We start from the raw sequence: 14,470 nt of genomic DNA on the forward strand, positions 1-14,470 counted from the left end.
TTCTAGAAGAAAGGCTGAATGGGTAGATTTCATTATTACAAAAAAGGATAGGCAGATTTTACAGAAAAATATCTTGATTATCTTAAAATTGCCAAAATAAATTCATTAACTAAGAATAGACAAATTCATATATATATAATATACACATATACACACATTTATGAAATTTGTATTAATATTCATTACAATATCCTTTAAAGTGTATATTTCCCCACATATTGGAAGTTAAGACTTTCTGCACATTAACTTGTATATACAGCACATTTAGGATGGATAGTCAAAGGATGTAGTGATGGTAAGTTTTTATTTAGACATCACATTTCAAAAGACATACCTGTATATAAATATAATGGTATTATAGATAGAATTTGAAAGTATAAGAACTTCTTTCAATTTTTTTAAATATAAGAACCTATATGGTAACAACTGTATTTTTAGTGGCTGCAGAAGTTTAAATAATTATAGTTTATATCTCATGGTAACATGACTTATGTCCCTTAATCTTCACAACAACCCTACATTGTAGGTAAATCTTTACATCAGTTAAAATATGAGAAGACTGAGGCTCAGATAGTATAAGTATTTAACCCAAGATAACCCAGTAAATTATACATAGAAGAGATGTTACTATCTCTAGTTTATATTCAAGAAAAACAAGATTCAGAGATACTGAGTTGTCTAAGATTAAATGTATAGTAAGTACTGAGACACAACAAGACCTGAAAAACAGCTATTGTTTGAAGTTCCATAGTCTTTCCTCCAATTAAGCAACCTCTGTGGAAAATAGTGTAATTTTCTGTCATGCATTTAATTTTTATTCACAGGCTTTATTTGTATGCTCTTGCGTTTATAATTGCATATAATTGTGCTATATACATATGCATATATTTCACTTATGGATATATGTGTATATATATGTGTGTTTGTAGACATGTAAATGTATTTACATGAATGTTCTAGAACTGTATGAAACATCCATTGCTTAATCAAAGTCTTATTCATAATTTGGCTGAAAAATGACATAATTTATATGTTTTTGGACACATGTAAAAGCAATATATTTAGAAATGTAGCATATTGATAATTTTAATGAATTTAGAAAACCCATGAAGTCCATAAGTTTGATAATACTCTTAACAACAATTAAAAATGGGGAAAAAACATGCCTGGATACATGTCCATAAATTAGTAGTATGTATTCATCTTTGCTGTGTTCCAAGCTCACAGCAAGGACAAACAATATGGGCCTTGATCTCACTTAATCCTCACAAATATCGCACAAGTATGGTATGAGATAAGGTTTTATTATTTCTGGTGAAGAGTCTGTGGATTAGAGAGACTGAGTTACTTGACTAAGTTTACCTACCTTCTAAGTGCTGAGATACAGACTGAAATTAGTCATAGCTGACCAATAAATTCCATTTTATATGGGATTTTCAATATACATCTGTCTTCTCAATACTTTACCATGTGTGAAAATGGATTATATATAAAAAATGTTCACATATATTAAAATACGTTTGCAGCAGTAGCATACCTATGAATATATATATTTATATATTATTCTAAAGACCCATATATATATATATGCTGTATATACACATTGCATTTTGTGTGTTTGCATGTGTGTGAAAGGGTATCTATGTGCATATGTGTTTTTGTATATATACACACACACATATATATTATACCGTGAGTATAACCAGGTGCCTATGCCTATACATTCCAAAGATGCATTTATAATGAAAAGTAGAGACAAAAAAAGTAAGATCACTTATTGAAAATGTCATTAACTGCCTGGAATGGAATGAAAGAAATACATCAATCCTCCTAACCTTAAAGGCAAGCAGAAAGTAGAACTGCTCTTTTCAAATCGATGAAATTAACAAAAGCAATTGAACGTGGCAAAGAGAAGATGTCAGGTAAGAATCAGCATATGTGAGAACAGAAGAGTGTGAATAACTTAGAGAAAGACATCAATGTCTCTGCTGCTAGTGATGACCTCACTCTCCATGAAGCTATAAAACATGGCAGCGGTTGTCCCTGTGCCAGGAAATGCCAGGACTTCAAAGGTTCAGCCCTGGTTATGTGAAACAGGGCAGGCACTATTTGCCCTAAATACTAAACCTTTTAATTTTAAAAGTTTTGAAATATTTAAAGTAGAAATACTTCCAACACTGGATGATGTTTAAATGGTTACTTTATAAAGAAAAAAAAGAGTGAGTGCCTATTTTTTAATTCATAAGAAAATTATTAAATCACTGGCATTTCAAAGAACCCATTTTCAATTACCGAGAGAGAGATTGCCTACAGAAAATGTTCAATTCCAGGCTGGCGTCTCCAACCTGCCCAGACCACTGCCTCCTTTCCACCTTCACCTGTGTCCTCAGGGAATAGTGAACTTCAATATCAGCAGAAGTAAAACATAATGGCCATATTTATAGAATAATTTCCACTGATATTTTTATTCCGAGGAAGAAGGAAAAGAGTATGCTTGTGCCAGCAAGTATATCTGGCACTCTGTGTGTTTCTGCTGCTCCTGCAGTCAATTGCAGTTTTTACTGAGACCCAGTTAAAGGTTTCCTCTGTAGTCTTCCTTTTCAGCTTTCTCCTGCCCTCAGGGCCTGCAACCACCTACTCCCATGCCAGCTTTTCCAGTTGTTTCATTAGTTACATCATCTTGCCTTCATCTACCTTAACACTAGCATATGACGAGTACTGAATGAATGAATGTCATAGGTTTCCATGGGCAGCAAATAGCAACACTATGCAGAAGATTCTTCAATCCTTGTGCCCAAATATAGCTACTAATAGAAGGTAATGGGATAAGGAAGACAGGGAGAGGGAAGAAATATTTATGGAATGCCTACATTTTGCCAAAGTTCATGTTTTTGAAAATAGTGATGTATTAATAACCACTTGATATGTACTTATGTTAAAACATATGGGATCTATTTTAGTATTATCATTTTGTAATTGAGGTCACTGATGTTCATTTACTTTTGCAAGATACTTCTGAGATAAGGTGTTTTTATCTCGATGCAAAAAAAAACTTGTCTTGAAGAGGTTAAACAACTTTACCAAGGTCACCCACCTAGGAAGTGGTGAGCACATAAGATACAAAACCACTGGGAAACTAGCTAAAAATTAGTATACCTTGACCCAATCTGGAGGATCTGGGAAGTAGAGATGTGTGGAAAATGGTAAAAGATAAAATTATCCAGCATAAAAGTAGGTTGTTTTTTGTTTTCATTTAAATGAGGGTGGTAATGAATAGATGGAGGAAAAGTAAATTGAGTAGCAACATAAATACAGGGCTCCATTACTGACAACAGGTAAAAACAGATGGGTTCAGATTCTGGGATTGAAACCCCAGAAACAAAGATGGTAAAGAACATACAGGTTAGATTCAGTAGCCTCAGTTGTAACAAATAAACCGTGAAAGCTCAATAACTTAAGACGAGACTACTTTAATGCTTGCTCATATCCAAATTTAACAAGGGTTGGTGAAGAAGAGGCTCTGCTTCATAAACTCCTTCAGGAACCAGTTGTTCCAAATAGTGGAAATTCTGTCCTCCTCTGGGGCCCTGGAGTCTTCTCAATTGATAGGCAGAGGGTAAAATGAATGAGTCTCACCTGTGGGAGGCTTCTGTGGGCTAGGCCTGGAAGTAGCGTACATCACTTTTGCCTGCATTTCATTGGCCAGAACTCAGTGATGTGACCACACCTACCTGTAAGGGAGCCTGGGCAAGGCAGTCAATCTCAGGCCCAGGAAGAAAACAAAAACATCCATATAAGTGAACCTCTGCCACAAAGAGACAAAAGGTAGGCAAGGTTTGGTATCTTTTAACTGAATATTTATTATTCTTTAAAATTTGTAATTGTCTGGCTTATAGTCTTTCATTTAGTAAGCCTTCATAGATACTTTTATATGTATGAATGTACTTCATAGATACTTTTATATGTATGAATGAATCTAAGTGAAAGCAAACATGCGGATAACAACTGCAAGGTTGAGCAATATGCACCAGAAGGATACTCTAGAAGAGCAGCCGTACGCAGCTTCAGGAGTTTCAGGAGTTAGCAACAGGTGGAGTCAAAACCAGGCAGGCAGGTACTTTATATTACAGAACTGAAAGTAGGAGATCAGGCAGGGGAGTTTCAATCAAACCTAAATCTGTAGAAGACCTAGGAGTTCAAAGCAGCCCCCAGCTGTAGAAGGGTTGGGAGCTGCTCAATAGGATACACACGGCAAGAGAGAGGCTCCAATAAGGACTCAGTTACACAGTTATGTGAGCAAAGATCCAAAGCACAGTACTGCTCCTTTGGAACAAGTGAGGATCCCAGGTGTGAGACCCGAGAATATGACTGACGTAGTTACTCTTCTCAGCCTTTGATAAATTCAGGAGTTTATCAAAACACCCTACCAGAGACTAGAGAATTCCTGCTAAACCTACAAGAATGAGGAAAGCAGAAAAATAATGAGAATAGAAATTGTTAATGGGTTGGCAAAAATATGGCTCCAGCCTCAAAGTCTAAGGGGAGAAGGGATAAGTTGCAAAGTCGATAATTAGTGTTTTCAGATAAATGTGCTGGGGGAAAAGCATTCTAAATTCAAACACAAATGGGTTTAGCATTGGCATTTTCTGCTTTGCATTATCTGTGAACTCTGTCTCTTTGCTGGAGCAGAAGGTGGGAAATTCCACGTTTTTGGAGCCAGGCGATGGCATGCGACAGACCCATGGATTACATAACATTATAGCTGCCATTGCTACCACCGCTACTACTATGCTGCGTCTTCTCCCTCTGCAGGGACAACTCTTAGTGTGTGGCCATCTGAGACAATTTAGCCCTGCAGTTTTCTCAGTATTTTGCATATTCTCTTCTGTTCTTCCTGGCAATTATTCAAATTGAGTGCCTATTTAAGCTTTAGAGATGCAAAAATTTGGGAATACTTTGGCAGTTGTGGTCTTTACTTTCAATCCATGTCTTTGTATTATCAAAAGATGCATATTGTGTTCTTGTTAAGAGAACAGAAAAGTGCTCTTTAGGGCTTGGATGCATGGAGTAGCAGGTAGATATTGTTACTATACAAATGGGTATATATTTTTTCTTTCAAGTTTTAAAATGCAATTTTTAGAGATACCTAGCTTTGATGTCTAATCAGACACAGATGCTTTCTAAAGTCTGTTTGAATTCTAATTGTTGAAATACACTTCCAACATATTAAGTAACAAGTTAATTCAATTATATTAGATATAACATTACTAGTACCCACAGTGAATAGTATGTTGAATGATTAGGGAAACAGAGGAACGGTTTCTGGCTGTGGAAGAGAAACTAGAGGTTTGTTTATTTTCCCTATCAAGTACCTGATTTACTGTGCACTAACCGGGAACATAATTAATAGATTCTGGTGTCACCTTATTAGAGTTGACTTTTTCAGTATTAATTTTAAAAATACACTGTTGGTCTGTTATACAAAATGAACTTATACTTTTGAACATTTTGTTAGACTATATCTAGAGGTATAAATGTGTTGTGCATAAACCCCTCTAAATAGTATACAAGGGTCTCCTACTATGCTTTTACATTTTACTTCATTTTATCATTATTCTGGGCAAAATACAGGGGTCTCAGAAGCTAAGTTGTGGTTAAATTTGCCTCATCTTTTCTGATTTCCATCCTACTGCCTGTTTAGGGATCTTGTTTATCAATGACGCTTCTTGTCTCCTGGAACTTCCACCCATTCCTTTTGTCTTTCTTGTTCCCATCACTTTTGTTTTAAAGGAAAACAATAATCTCTAGATAAAGTATCCTCCTTTAGCTACACTGTGTCTGCTCTCCTTCCCAAGGAAGCAGCCTGAAAACAATATTTTTTGTTGCAACTGATTCCTCCTCATTTTTCGTACACAACTCCACCAGCTACAAACTGGAATAGCCCAACCTTTACCAGCGGCATCCTAATTATTGAACCCAGCAATCACTTTTCAATCTATTTGTCTCTGGCCCTTTAAGTTTCCTTCAATACCACTCTGTTTCCAGGTCCCATGAGTATTTTCCCTTGTTCTCATGACTCTAAATTGAATTTTCACACACTCTACTGACCTCCCCAGACTTGATGATCTTTCTCATTCTCCTCTTGACATTTGGAACTTCTGTGTTTTCTGTGGTCCTTAACAGTACCTCCCCTTTTGTCTAGGGGATCTTGGGCATCTTCCTGCATGCTGGAATCCCTCAAACTGTGGAGACTCTTTTTAAAGTTGGTCACCTGGAAGAAGCCCCAGAAATGGGAGGACTGGTTCATTTCAATTCTATTTTCTGCCATGTCTGACATCATTGATACTATCACTGTGAAACCATCTTCTGCCTTGGTTTCTATGACACACGCCTCTCCTGGGTCTCTTCTGATTTTCTAGTTGCTCATTCTTTGCCTTTCCCGTGTGCTGCTTTTCCTCTGTCCCTCCCTGAAATGTCTATTCCCCAGACATTTCTTTTCAACTGTCTCTCATTCAGTCATTACACATTCTACCTGGGCAGTTTCATCTACATGCATACTCACTTCGTATAAAGAAATCCTATTATTATGTAACTGACTCTCAGGGCTGGACTCTTGAACTCTGGCTGTTTTCCAGTTGTTTAACTCTTCCAAACACAGACACACACACACACACAAAACATCACAATATGTTGAAGCGTTCTCCACAAACATTCATCTTGTGTGTGTTTGTATGTGTCTGTGTGTATCTGCATGTTATGGTGTGTTAATCTCTCTCTCTCTCTCTCTCTCTCTCTCTCTTTGTCCTTTCTCCCTAGAGGCTTTGTCTTTTGCTTTGATAAGGTTAACTCATATCTCATATGTGTCTCTCAACATCAATTTAAGCATATTTTCTCACCACCCTAGACTGACTTAGGTGCCTATCCTCTACACTTCCCAACAAATTGTAAAACATGTTGAGGTTGCAAAATGTGTTATCATGTCTATATCCTCATTTACAGGAATAAAGAAAGACAAGGATAGAAAGCTAGAGGTGTGGACTTGGGATTCAGTCATACAAATGGATGTGGATGTGAATGAAGTTTTCTAGACAGAATATATATGGACTGATGAATTGAAAGCAACAGAATTGTACATGAGCATGATAATATGTTAGGTTTGCAGAATATTGAACTTTTTATGTGGTACCAATGAGCTTTGGATTTAAGACAGAAAACATTGGATGCTGACAAACTAATGAACAACACAACAAATGAAAGAGAAGCAGGAAAATACTTGCTCAGTGAGTAACATAAGTCAAAAAGGTAAGAGCAGCCCAAGAGGCTTTCAGAGATTACTACTCTAGTTTCACACTGACAAAATAAGCAGCAGAATTTGAGGAACTATTTAAATATCAACAACAAAAAAGAACTGGGTAAAATATTGGAGAGGAGGTGTAATGCCAAGAATAGGATTGTGCTTATGGAAATTGAAGTAGGATAATCAGATAAAGAATAAATGTGCTCAAGTAGATGTGCCAGAGGCATGTGGGATGGGGATTAAGACTGGGAGAAACAAATGTCTGAATAAGAAAGAAAAGATATTGCCAGTGGCATATTTCCTTTTTATCTTTAATGTTTAGACTATGAATGAGTTATGAGGATGTATCAGTATCCTATCGCTGCTGTAACAACTTACCATAAACTTAGTGGCTTAAAACAACACAAATTTGTAATCTTACATTTCTGAGAGAAAAACTCCTTAAATCCAGATCTCCACAGGACTGTGTTCCTTGTGGTGCCCCTGGGAGATAATCAGTGTCCTTGCCTTTTCCAGCTTCTTGATGCCTCCTGCAATCCTTGGCTTATGTTTGCTAGCAAAGTAGCAATCCAGGTTAGTCACACTATTTCACCATATTTATCTTAATCACATCTGCAAAGTTCCTTCAGCTATGCAAATATTAATTGTATATTCACAGATTCTGGAGGTGATATATATCTTTGGGAAGGGCATTATTCTGTCTACCACAGAGAGTCAAAAGGTAATAAAAATTAGACAAATATCTAAATTTCATTAATTCATTCATTTAGCATTCGAGAGACTCTTGTACATTTAAAACCCATCCTTTATAAGAAGAGGTTCATGCTAAGATTTTCATACTCATAATCATACTTGAGTCTTAACCCTGTGAAAGAGAGAAAAGATATATCCATTTTATAGATCTTTACATGTGTTTATAAGAATTTAGTGACTTACCCAAAGTTGCAAGGCTAGTGAATACCAGATCTAAAACAAAGCCATGTCTTCTAACTACAAATCAAGTGTTCTTTCTATAACTGTAAAACATTTCCTTGTGATTAGAAAAGACAAAAAAATTGGATTCACCAGAAGTTTGACAACAGAAATAAATGAAAAGGTAATTTTGATATTAATCCACCATTATATCTTTTCTAAATACGTACTTCATATTGAATGAAAGTGAAAAAGTTGAACATGTTTACATTTATTTCAAATCTTGTATTTAAGTCAGATGCTCAGAGTGGTCTAGGAAGCAGAGGACATAGAAACTGCTATAGTCTTGGTTCACTACTTGTCTCTTCCCTTCAGGTTTGAAAATACACATTACAAGGTAGCAAGCACAAATGCCCAGAGAGTCAAGCAGGGTCTCCAAATGAGATAAGCAGATTGGCTATTAGAACACAAGCTCAATCATAAATAGTAGCTAATATTCATCTTCCAGAACAGAGAACAAAGTGGGGTGGCAAGCCTGTGGCAAACTAGAGTGTGCTTAGCTGATCACAAGGGGATGGCTTTTTCTCAGCACTAGGTGCAATATTGTTGCTTTGTAGAATGTGGACACAGTGTTGGCAGATAATCATCTTTTTTGAAAAGGGATAAGCCAGAAATTTAAATTTTTATATTGAAGCACCCAGATTTTAATGGTTAGTATTTTAAATTGTTTCAAGACACTAAATGGCCAGAGAAAACACATATGAAGACCAGAGTCCATAGTGTGTTGCAAATTTATAATTTCTAGCATAAGAACATTGATTGTACTAGACTTATTCATCGAAAAAAGTATTGAAATAAAAGAATGAGGAGGCATTGAGAGGTAGCCAATGAGAGGTTGAGAATGAAATATTGTTTATACTGTCCTTTCAACATTCCAAAAAATGGCATCTGTTCCTTCAATATCCTTTTTAAAATTTATTGATGGCAATTTTGATGCCATCAATAACTATTATTATTTCAAAAGAAAGCAAAGAAATGGAAAGAAAACAGAGTGAGGAATAGATGCAGTAATAAGGCAAATATTCTTCTTTGATTTTTTTTCTAAAAACTACACCCACACAAAAAAGTCAAAATCACCAAAAACAAAACAAAACAAAACAAAATATGTTTTAATCTTCAAGATGTGATGGGAGAATCTGGGACAATCTATCCTTCAGTATAGTGGGAGGACATTCTAACACTCTCAACAAAAGAGCTACATCATTGTTAAGAGATGACAGCAAAATAGAAGAAAAATCAAATGAATCCTGTGTCCTGTAAGCCAAGCTAAGAGGACATGTAGGATTAAGTGAGGAATCTCTCTGCCAAAAGCTGCTGGGCGGTCAGCGCAGATCAGGGTGGGGAGAGGTCCAGCAGCTCTGGTGCCAGTGAAAGCTTGGATGGCTTTGGCAACAGAAATTTGCTACTGTGCAGCAGCAGAAGCTGTGATCCTGATAAGCATTTACTTACTAGGCTGGAGGGAGGGACAATGGTTTCAGTGAGGGCAAGTTGGTAACAGATGCAGGAAGACCACTGTATTAGTCCATTCTCATGCTGCTACAAAGAACTGCTCAAGACTGAGTAATTTGTAAAGGAGAGAGGTTTAATTGACTTACAGTTCAGCATGGCTGGGTAGGCCTTAGGAAACATACAGTCATGGTGGAAAGGGAAGCAAACACAGCCTTCTTCACATGGCGGCAGAAAGAAGTGCCAAGCAAAAGGGGGACAATTCCCTTACAAAACCATCAGATCTCCTGAGAACTCATTCACTATCACAAGAACAGCATGGAGGTAACCAGCCCTGTGATTCAATTACCTCCCACTGGGTCCCTCTCATGACACACGGGGATTATGGGAACTACAAGATGAGATCTGGGTGGTGACACTGCCAAACCGTATCAATCATTTCCTGGTTTGTAACTTCTGACAATGTAGACAGAAATGAGTGAGGAGTGCAGTGGCTCTAATGGGGGAAACTCACTTTGAGTGTGTTGTTCTTCTTGGTGAGGAAGGCCACACTGAGTGGTCAAAGGCTTGGATGTTCGTGGGGTTGGGGTAGTCTCCACAAGCCAGAATATTCAGTTGTAGAAGTTGTGTCAGCCAAGAAGTGCTTCAACCATGGTTTGTAATTTGTATAATAGTGCCCATTCCTCCTATTTTGATATAATTTAAATAACTTTCATAGAAAATCAATGCAATCCCATCATCGAGATAATCACTGCTACTTACAGATTATATATAAAATATATATTAAATACATACATACTGTAAATCTTAATATACTATGTATAAGTTTTATTTGAAATGTGTAATACATGTGTAGTTTTATTTATATAAAAACATCCGTAAGTATATATAAATATAACTTTCATATATATTTTCATATATATCTTATAATATATATTACATATCCTATTATATATTGTATGTATATCATATATAAACAAATCTTTCCTTCTGAGATTCGCTGACATCTGAAATGATTTCTTTTTGGTTTGCATATATTGTTTCACTCTTTCTGCTGTAAATTTATACATTTGAGAAATGCACTATGTCATGTAACCACCATCGTAGTATCATGTAGAATATTGTCACTGTCCTGAGAAATCCATTCTGCTTCAGCCATTCAGTAACTCCAACTTGAACTCCTGGGAACCACTGTTTGTTTATTATCTCTGTAGTTTTGTGTTGTCTTGAATGTTATACAAATGGAATAGCACAGTATATAACCTTTACAGACTGGCTTCTTTCATTTAGCAGTATATATTTTAAGATTCATCTATGTCTCTGTGTTGCTTGTTAGCTTATCTTTCACTTTTCATTGTTGAATAATATCCCATTGCATGAATATACTATGGTTTGTTTATTGATTTGCCCATTGAAAGACATCTTGGTCACTTTCAGTTTTTGTGATTATGAATAAAGTTACTATAAACATTTGCATGAAGACATAAACATTTTGGGCAGACATAACCTTTCAAATCAATTGGGCTGATACTGAGGAGCACAACTGTTAAATCATATGGTGAGGCTGTTTAACTTTGTAAGAAACTGCCAAACTGCCTTCCAATGTGACTGTACTGTTCTGATTCCCACCAGTAATGAGAGTTCCTGTTGCCCTGCACCTTCACCAGCAGCAACTATTGTCAGTATTTTGGATTTAATATGTATGTCATGGCATCTCGTTGTTGTGTTAATTTGAATTCCCTAATGATGTATGACGTTGAACATATTTTCACGTGCTTGTTTGCTACCTGTATATCTTCTTTGGTGAGATCTTTTGTTTCTTCAGCTCTTTTGTTCATTTTAAATTTTTTTTAATTGTTGAGTTTTAAGAGCTCTGCATAGTTGAGATACAATGCCTTTATTAGATATGTGTTTGGAATGTATTTTCTCCCAGTTTATGCCATGTTTTAAAATTCTTTTTAAGTGGGTGTTTCACAAAGCAGGGTTTTTAATTTCAATAAAGTTCAACTTATCAATTTTTCACTGCCATGGAACAAGTTTGTTTTTAACTTGCTGTTTCCACTTAACAACGTTTTAAACATATTTCTTGCTAATAAATATACATTTATAGTATCAAAAAGCAGAAAAAATACTTTCAGACAGAGAAAAACAAGGGAGAAAGAAATGTTTTCTAAGTTTATTAGGCATGAAAGTACAAAAAACATTTTTTTAGTTTATGAGTGAATAAATGTGTTATTTAAAATTCAACCTATATTATACTCTCTATATTTTTGATTATCTCTTTTTAATTTAATTTCTGTTCTGCTATCACTATTGCAATGTCAAGGTGAATGTTGAAAACTGATCAGAATGTCAACATGTCTTTGGTTATGCTACTTAAAGTATAGCCTAGTTCTTTGCAATATAAAATAAAAAGCTTTAAAACCTAAGAATAGACTCTAGATAGAAAATGCATAGTGTGGAAGTGAATTTGAATCACAGAATCCCTGAATTTAAAGATAAAATTTAAAAGCAAGTTCAAGACTCTGGGTTGTTTTAGTTCTTTGGATCACCCTTGATTGATAATAATCAAGACATGGAGGCTTATTACTAATAAAAAGGTTGCATTTAGTGTTCTGTTCTAGAATTTGTATACAAACTGTCCTTCATTTTCAGTAATGTTAATCAAGTAAATTAGTATGTAATATGCACCCAACAAAAAAGATTCCTTGCCTTATGCCATTATCTCTTTAATCTTCCCAGTTTCCCTTCAAAGGAACTATTATTAAGCTAATTTTACAAATGAGAAGACTAATGCTCTGAGAAGTTAAGTAATCCAACATCATACAGCTAATAGGTGATGGAGCTGGGGTTTTAACCAAGGACTGACTGATTCAAGAGCTGGAGGTTTCTCAGCTACTCATACACAAATAATTATCATGCAGACCAAGTGTGTCATATATTTGACACAAACAGTTCTCATTTGGGTGGAAGATAAGGCAGAATAGACACAAATATAGTGCCTGATATGTGATGAAAAATAATCTCATATGGAACGATAATGAGTGTAATGAGAGATCAGTAAGAACTGAAATAAATTGGTGAGACAGAACTAGTAAGCTGATCAACAAGTCAACTTTCCTTTCCTTCTGGACAGCCAGAGTTCATTTTTCAGCATACTTTCTAGTTATTCTGGTCATTACTATATATCATTTCCAGGCCTGGCCCATAAGAATCACCTGTATAATCTTTACAATCTTATAATACAAGCTGATAGATATGCTTCTATCAGCCTGTATCCTTGAATGATTGAGTATGGTAGCAACTACCTATCCTCAATTAGATTTTATGAGTTCAAGAAATAAAGAAATGGACTTTAAAAATAAAGTGCATTATACTGAATTAATGCTATTTCTAAGTTTATCTGTCACACAATCAGCTAGTATTCTTTTGACTAACACATAAATTGGTACCAGAATTGGGGTGCTACAAAACAAAAACCTAACATAGGTAGCACTGCTTAGAAAATGGGCAGCAGGCTGCAAGCAAATTAATCCTACGAGTTGAAAAAATGTAGAATAACAATACCATGCACAGGCAAAATAATTGAAAAACTGTCTGCAATAAAATTTAGGTGCCCACTGAGCATTTAGAATTAGGAGAAAAAGTTGAAAAACACAATCATAATACTGTACATTATTTGTTAATAGCTAAATTTAGGAAGGTATTTGTAAAGAGAGAGAGGAGGTCTAAGAATTGGTCAGTTTATAAGCAGTAATGAAAGAGAATAGTGAAAGTCCAAAAAATGGGAGGTAAAAGTGTTAAAAAAAAAAATCATACTGGTTCTAGTCTTCACATATCAGGAATTACAATTTAAAAATAGAATGAGCAACTTGGTCCACTAAATTAGTTTAAAGGTGTTTACCCCACCCATTTATGTTGACCTCAAGGAACCTTCCATTGGGTTAAAAGCTAAGGGCAGAAGGGTAAGGATAAAAACATACAAATAAGGCTTGAGGATTATGTCTAAGAAGAAAACTTCAAGTGTGAATACTAACACACACAACTGTCTGGAAACAACAGCACAAAAGCCTATTACATTTTTGATAAGTTGTATCGTCAAAGAAATCAGAAGCTCACACTTCTGAAACAACTACAACAACAACAAAACTTTGAGGCTTTAGTTTTTAAATAACCATCAAGCTCCCAAACCTGCACCAGCAAGAAGCAGGCTGCAAAAACAGGACAGACATATGCAGCATCACCAGCTTCAAATGGGATCATAGAGAATAATTTACAAGGAAGAACTTCCTGCAGGTGGAAGCAGGGCCATAGAGAAATATGCACAAGAGAGTTCCTCCCAGAAAGCAGAACCAGGGCCTCATGAAGGAACTTCCCCTCACCCAGTATCAGGAATTTCACAAGGTCCACAATAAAGTTTTCTTGACTGCTATGCACCAGTATCTCCTTAGTATATCCCATTATTCCCATTTCTAAAAAGAGAGTTTTCGATTGCTACTTTATATTCCATTGTTCATTGAGTATTCATGTCAGATAACTTGTCTTTTAGTTTATAGTTAATGAGGAGGCACATTAAATTCTGGTAGATAATAATGTGCACGTCTTGATTTTGAGCCAGATGCAGTATCTAGTTGGGAACTGGTTTGTTTCTGACCATAGAGGGCTTGAGTGAAATGAAAAAGGCCAGCAGAAACTGAGGAACTGTTCACTGAAAGCATCTCTCTTTCCTCTTGAATACATAGTTAGTCTGTCACC

This window comes from Piliocolobus tephrosceles, chromosome 11, assembly GCF_002776525.5.
Source record: "Piliocolobus tephrosceles isolate RC106 chromosome 11, ASM277652v3, whole genome shotgun sequence".
NCBI classification, from domain to species: Eukaryota; Metazoa; Chordata; class Mammalia; order Primates; family Cercopithecidae; genus Piliocolobus; species Piliocolobus tephrosceles.